Below are 7500 nucleotides of genomic sequence, written 5' to 3'. Positions count from 1 at the left end.
CAATACTCATGAAGAAAGAGTCGTAATAAATGCAAAGAAGAGGGATCTTTCACCCAATAGCGAAGGATTTGAACCAATTTTTCTAGATGGATGGGGTAAGGTATTAATACATCTGACACATAATTTAAATGTGGAAATTTGTCCTCTAAAAAAGGAAATATTGAATGAATTGATCGTAATTTATGAGATTTTACTATCTCTGACCTTTCTAAAGAAGATACTAATCGTAGGGAAAATGGAATTTCCACAATAACTGCAAAGCCCTCTGATATCATTTGATAATATAAATTCTTGTTGTACTTAAAAAATGGATTTTGATTAGAATCATTAGCAGAAATAATCAAATGGTTCTGTTGATACATTCGAGTAATTAAACGTTTTACAATTAATAGACTAGATTTATTGTCATAACCTAAATTTTCCAACAAAGTAGATCTATTTAAACTGTGATCATGAGCAAATGTATAAATATACTCCCGAAAGATAAATGGGTATAGGAAGTTATTTTTTCGAGATCTATCTAGTTCTAAATATCTTTGATATTCCTCCATTTTTTTATTTGAAATTAAATTGGATTGAAGCAAGGATAGAGGATTTTTTTTTATTGGGTTATTAAATGCTACATAGTGCGATACAGTAAAAACAAAGTAGTATGATAGAAAAGAATAGATACCTCGGAAATAGGTAAACTCATCAGTGGACTCCCATCCTCTCTTTTTTCCATCTAATTGGTTTATGTTTATTATAAGATAAATAGATAAAAAAAAATGATTAGAAATCCTTTATTTTTCAAGCCAATCGCTCTTTGATTTTGGAAAAAATATCTTTATCAATATACTCTTTCTTCTACACATTAATCTCCCGCTCATACTCATAGTGGGGAATAGCTAATAGTTAGGACTCATTAAAAGAAAATAAAAAATTGGCTAAAGGCCTTTCCCGCATTAGGCACTAATTTTTTTTTAACGTCTAATTAGATTGGATAATCATTCAAATTAAGAACGTAAGCTCGTTGCTTTTTTGTTTCCCTATAATTGGAACCGTAGGACTCTATCCATTTATTCACTCGACACAACCTTGAATTCATTTATTATGTTCCGCACCAAGACCTCAAATAACCAAGAATTCAAATAAGGTTTGGCCCGATTCGACAAAAATGAAATATTCTCAGAATTCTCCATTGATACGACATGCTGTTTTTTCCATTCATTCCTTTCAGGATCAGTCGCGGTCTTTCAAACTATACCGATGGTATGGACGAATCCCTTCCTTCATACAAATGCGTAAAAGATATTAGCCGCACTTAAAAGCCGAGTACTCTACCATTGAGTTAGCAACCCCCCCCCCCAAAAAAAAAAAAAATGAAATTCTATAGATACAGCCGGAATCAAAATAAATAAAGAAATTGAAGCACATGACACAATCAAAACATTAAACTAGCATTAAACTAGCAAGAAATTAAATACAAAAAATTTTAATCAATTCTGAATAAAAAAAAATTAAAAATATTCTTTTATTTTATAATTTATAACATTTTTTTCAATCAAACAAAACGTTTGTATTACAACAAATCTAAAAAAACCATCACTTGAATAAAGAAAAACCAAATCTATGGAACAGGAATAAATAGATCCACAGAAAAGATCCAATTACCTCAGATCGGATTATATTTATTTGATACACTGTTGTCAATATAAATTGAATAAATTGAGAAAAAAAAAATACACAATGACGAAAACAAAAGAATGAATTGCATTCAATTTAACAATTAAAAAATAAAAAAAAATAGGTATGAATATAGTATGAATAGAACAAGAGAAGGGGGGTGTAATAGAGAAAAGGTTATAATATAAAAAGCTATATATATATACGAATTACCCACACCCTGCATTTCGTTAAGTAAATTACGTTTGATTAAGACGAAGTTCCGTAAAAACCCCCGCCTTGCTTAAAATATCATGAACAGTTCCCGTAGGTTGAGCGCCTTTTTCAAGGAAATATAGAATAGTAGGAACATTTAAATAGGTTTGATTTTTTAAAGGATCATAAAAACCCACTTTCCGAAGATCTCTTCCTTCTCTGCGGGATCGAACATCAATTGCAACGATTCGATAAACGGCTCATTGGGGTAGAGGTAGAAAAAAAAGACCCCCCGTGGAAACGTATAAGAAGTTTTGTCCTCGTACGGCTCGAGAAAAATGATTCGAAGTTCTGTATATATCTAGAATTATAGTGTCAAATAGATCCATAAAATCATCAAATCAATTAACTTATGATTTAAGTCCTTTTTCTTCTTTTTTTTTTTTCTTTTTTGGTAAACAAAAAAGAAAAAAAGCATCTGTACCCTTCTAACTCAAGTTGGATAACTTTCAAATAGCTCAAAGGGAACCCCTTAGGCGTTTCATTTTTCACTTATTGAGTGATCTCTAATGCCCTTTCTTTTTCTTTTTGTTTCTTTCTTTTATTTTTAAATGTATAATGTATTTTGATTCTTCATTCTGATCTAATTGTTGAGACAATTGAAAACGGTATTTCCTTGTTCCAGGATCCTTTATCTTTGCCTTGAATCGTTGGGTTTAGACATTACTTCGGTGATCTTTAATCGTTTCGAAATGGCAGCAACATACCACTTTTTGTGATTTCTTTCTATTAAAGAATCAGACTAACAATTGATTCCTGTGTGATACACTTTTTTAATCAAAAGAATTTGGTCAATTCCAACAAACCTTATTCTTGGACTTGAAATTTGCTAGGATTGGATCCTTTCTATTTCGATATTGAAAATATACTTACGAAGTTGTTCCAACTTATTGATTAGGGCTAACCCTAGATTCTTGCCCTAAGAAATAAATCAATACTTTACTTTCTACTCGAGCTCCATCATGTACTATTTACATTACAACCCAATAAAAAACGAAGGTTCTAGTGTATAACAGAACAAACGATGTCGAGCTAAGAGCACCCTCATTCCTATATGCTATTGCTATATGCTATATAATATTATATATAGAGCTATATAATATTAATCTATATACTAATCTATATACTATATAATATATATAATATAATTATATATATATTATATATATAATAGGGGGGATGTAAGAATCCACAGCCGATCGTGTCCTTCAAGTCGCACGTTGCTTTCTACCACATCGTTTCAAACGAAGTTTTACCATAACATTCTTTGAGTTTTGAAATAGTATGTAATTGATTCAATTATGGAATCGTGAATAGTCATTGGTTCGACTGGCACATAGGAATCAAAAATTTGAACTTCTATTGGGTAGTTTCTGAAGAAGTGTCAGAAAGAATTCAAATTAATCCCATATTTTATTGTATGAATATTTTTTATTTTCAATTCTAATTTAGAATAAGATAAAGAAATAAGTTCTTTTTGAATCTTCAAGTGACTCCATAGGACGGATTCGCCTATCTCACATTTCTTTGAGTCCCAAGAACTTATAAAAATCATTAAAAAGATTTCATTTTTAAATTGCCTATCCCAATATCATTATTTTTTGTTTTAAGGTAAGAAATATATCTTCTCATTATAAGAGAAGAGAAAAACCCCCTTTTTAGATACAGATTTGAATTAAACCATCAAGGATTTAAAATAAAATAAATAGGTAAAAAAATATTCAATTTTTCAGATAGACTATCAGATAGACTAAAGAATTGTCTAAACTAAAGAATTGTCACTGAAATTAATTATGGATATTCTATGCTAAATATTAAAATTAAGCGAGGGATGACAATTTTTTTTACATTACAAAATCGGAAACAAAGGTGTTAATAAAAAAAATGCTAAAAATACATACATATAAGCATTTTTCATTTTATGAATAGTTTATTTGACTTGACTTGATTCTTTCTAAAAATTTTCCTAAAGTAAAGCGAAAAGTGAATAGGATATATGAATCAATCCCGTCCCAATTGTTAGATAGATTCTCAATTGTTAGATAGATTTAGAATTATTCATTAAAGACAAAGATAAAATATCTGAAAATGAGGTTATTAAAAGAAACTACATATGAAACATATGTAGTTTCTTTGTTTGTTTTAATTTTCACAGGCACCGGCGAAGGCATTGAAATAGATATCTTCCATTACTAATACTAATTAACTCCTATCTACTTCCCAAATTAAATTATATGGGAGATGTTAAATGATAAATCAAACAAGGAAGGATCCTTTTTTTGATATATAGGAATAGCTGGGACGGAAGGATTCGAACCTCCGAATAGCGGGACCAAAACCCGTTGCCTTACCACTTGGCCACGCCCCATTTGAATTTCTATTCAACACTAATAAAAACTAATATTGGTATTAGCTCTTCGTCAATTCCCACCAAATATCTAGAAAATATATTAGCTTGTTGTTCGGATTTTTCTATGTGTAGATATAGAATTAAATTCAATTTATTGATCATAATATATAATTCAATTAAGATACTGTATAAAAATATGATTTCCTCTATTCTTTTTTGATTTGAGAATTGAAGGATTTTTGATTGGGTGAGTTTAATAAATTTTATAAAGTTTAATAAAGAAGGGTTTTTAATCTACCTTTCTTTATCTTTATTTTTTATCAATTTTTATATCTTTTCTTTTTTTCTTTTATATTAATAACATATTAATAACTCAGTCAAAATAAAATTATCTTCAAGAACAAAATGTTTGTTATGCTTAATATTTTTAGTTTAATTTGTATCTGTCTTAATTCTGCCCTTTATTCAAGCAATTTTTCTTCACAAAATTGCCCGAAGCCTACGCCTTTTGAATCCAATCGTAGATGTTATGCCAGTAATCCCTGTACTCTTTTTCTATTAGCCTTTGTTTGGCAGGCTGCTGTAAGTTTTCGATGAGATCTTTAATGCTGTCCTAAAATAATTCATGATTTATTCGAGAAAAAAATTATAGCAATTGATAAGATCAGATAAGTCTTATAGTATAAAGTATAAACTCTTAATTCAAATATTGAAGTTATTGTATAAATATAAACTATAAACGCGAGAATTCTGGATCACCCCATTTTTTTCATTCTAAACTTTTTTCCATTGCAGATCCTATTAGAATCCTTTTGTAGTTATGAAAAATATCTAATTTTCGGTATGAAACAAAATTTTGGCAATTAAAGACTCGACTTTTATTACAAATGAATTTTGAATTTAGAAAAATTATTTTCTATTTCTAGAAACCGCTCCATGTCTTGGTGTTAAAATAGAATATGTGGTATAAAAATAGAGAATCTATTTTTTTTTCCAAACCAAAAAAAGATCTTGGAGATTTTATAATGCTTACTCTCAAACTCTTTGTTTACACAGTAGTGATATTCTTTGTTTCTCTATTCATCTTTGGATTTTTATCTAATGATCCAGGACGTAATCCCGGACGTGAAGAATAAAAAATAAAATATATAAAATTAAAATAAAAAAAAAATATAAGGGTTTTTCTTGATTTTTCAATGTTCTTAGTATTTTACTATTCTACATTTTTAAATATTAAATAAAACAAAAAAGTTCGCTAAATTTAAAAGAAAAGAAAAAAATTCCAAGTCATCACCGGAACCGGAAAGAGAGGGATTCGAACCCTCGGTACGGATAACTCGTACAACGGATTAGCAATCCGACGCTTTAGTCCACTCAGCCATCTCTCCCGATTGAAAAAGGATACTTACTATGTTACATTACACAACAGGTAAGGCTTGAAAATAAAAAAAAAGCCTTTTTCCCTCTTTTCTTTATTTTATTACTTTTATTACTTTCAAAATTACTTTTTATATTTTTTTTATTCTTTTATTTTTATATGGAACTATTTTATTTAATTTAATATATTAATTTAATATATTAAATTAAATATATATTCTATAATTATATATTTAATTTGAATAATTATATATTCAATTTAAATGAAAATTTAAAATAAAATTCAAAATGTCTTACTCGACAAAAGGTTCATTTATATACAATAATCGCATCGTAGCGGGTATAGTTTAGTGGTAAAAGTGTGATTCGTTCTATTAACTCTATTCTAATAGTTAAGGGATCCTTGGCTCCATATTCCGGTGAAAAACTTTATTTCTTAAAAAGATTTAATCCTTTACCTCTCAATGAAAAATTCGAGGAAGAATATACATTCTCGTGATTTGTATCCAATTTTTTGAATTTCTAATTGAAAAAAATTGGATTATGAAATTACGAAACATAATTTTTATTAATTGGATCAATCCATTCAATTGAATGAGTATGAGTAAAGGATCTATGGAAAAAGACAGAAAAGTATATTTCTAATCGTAACTAAATCTTCAATTTTTTCTTTGTTTTGTATAGTCGAGATTGAAGCAAAATAAGTATTAAACGATGACTTTGGTTTACTATAGACATCGACATCTTGTTTTAGCTCGGTGGAAACAAACTGCCTTTCCTAAGGATTCTTTCAGATAGAAATAGAGAACGAAGTAACTAGAAAGATTAAAAAACCCCCACTCGTCTAGAGGGATCATCTAGAAAGCGCCTTGCTTTGAATGCATTAAGACAGAAAAGCTAACATAGATGTTATGTGTCGAATTTTTTTTTCGCTCACTTCTTATAGCTGGAAATTTTTCCATATTCCATAAAGGAGCCGAATGAAACCAAAGTTTCATGTTCGGTTTTGAATTAGAGACGTTAAAGATGATGAATCAACGTCGACTATAACCCCTAGCCTTCCAAGCTAACGATGCGGGTTCGATTCCCGCTACCCGCTCTATATCTCTATACTCTCTAAAAAATACTAAAAAATAGAGTCTAAAAATAAAAAAAAAATAGAGATAATATTTTTATTCTAATATATTTATATAGAATATAATAGAATTTTATATAGAATATAATAGAATATAGAATATTTCTAAAAAAATATTAATTCAAAAAATTTAAATTATTTATTTAAAATTTTTGAATAGTTTTTTAATAGTCTAATTAAATTGGACTCCATATACGTATTTTCTATTTTTCTATTATTAATTTTCTATTTTTCTATTATTATAATTATATTATAATTATTAATATTATTATTCTAATTATTAATATTATTATTATATTATAATATTATATAATATTATATAAATTTTTTAATATTAATATTATATAAAATATTATATAAATTTTTTAATTTTATATTTTATATTATATAAATAGCTAACTATATATTAACAATATATAATAACCCTCTATTCTATATAGTTAGTTATTATAGAAGTTATTAAGTTTTTATATATTTCTATTATAACTAGTTAATATCTATTATAACTATATAATATAAAGTTATAGTATATAGTTATAATTTGTTCTATATAAATAGACTCTAGATAGTGTATATACTATCTTTATATTAATATACTATCTTTATATTATTAGAATATAAATTAATAAGAAACTAGAATAATGTTAGAAAAAGTAATTGTAAATTGTAATAAAAAAAATTGAAAATTCTAATAATCTAATAATAAATTCTAAAAATT

At 27.3% G+C, this 7500-nt stretch overlaps 1 non-coding gene across 1 annotated transcript; it reads right to left on the bottom strand.

Annotated features, from left to right (window-relative positions):
* Window positions 1–5570: 5570 nt before the first annotated feature.
* On the bottom strand, window positions 5571–5658 carry TRNAS-GCU. Its single transcript has one exon. It is a non-coding gene; the product is annotated as a tRNA-Ser (tRNA).
* Window positions 5659–7500: the final 1842 nt, after the last annotated feature.

This window comes from Ricinus communis, chromosome 7 (genome assembly GCF_019578655.1).
Source record: "Ricinus communis isolate WT05 ecotype wild-type chromosome 7, ASM1957865v1, whole genome shotgun sequence".
Lineage (NCBI taxonomy): Eukaryota > Viridiplantae > Streptophyta > Magnoliopsida > Malpighiales > Euphorbiaceae > Ricinus > Ricinus communis.
This window is presented reverse-complemented; position numbering and strand designations above follow the sequence as displayed.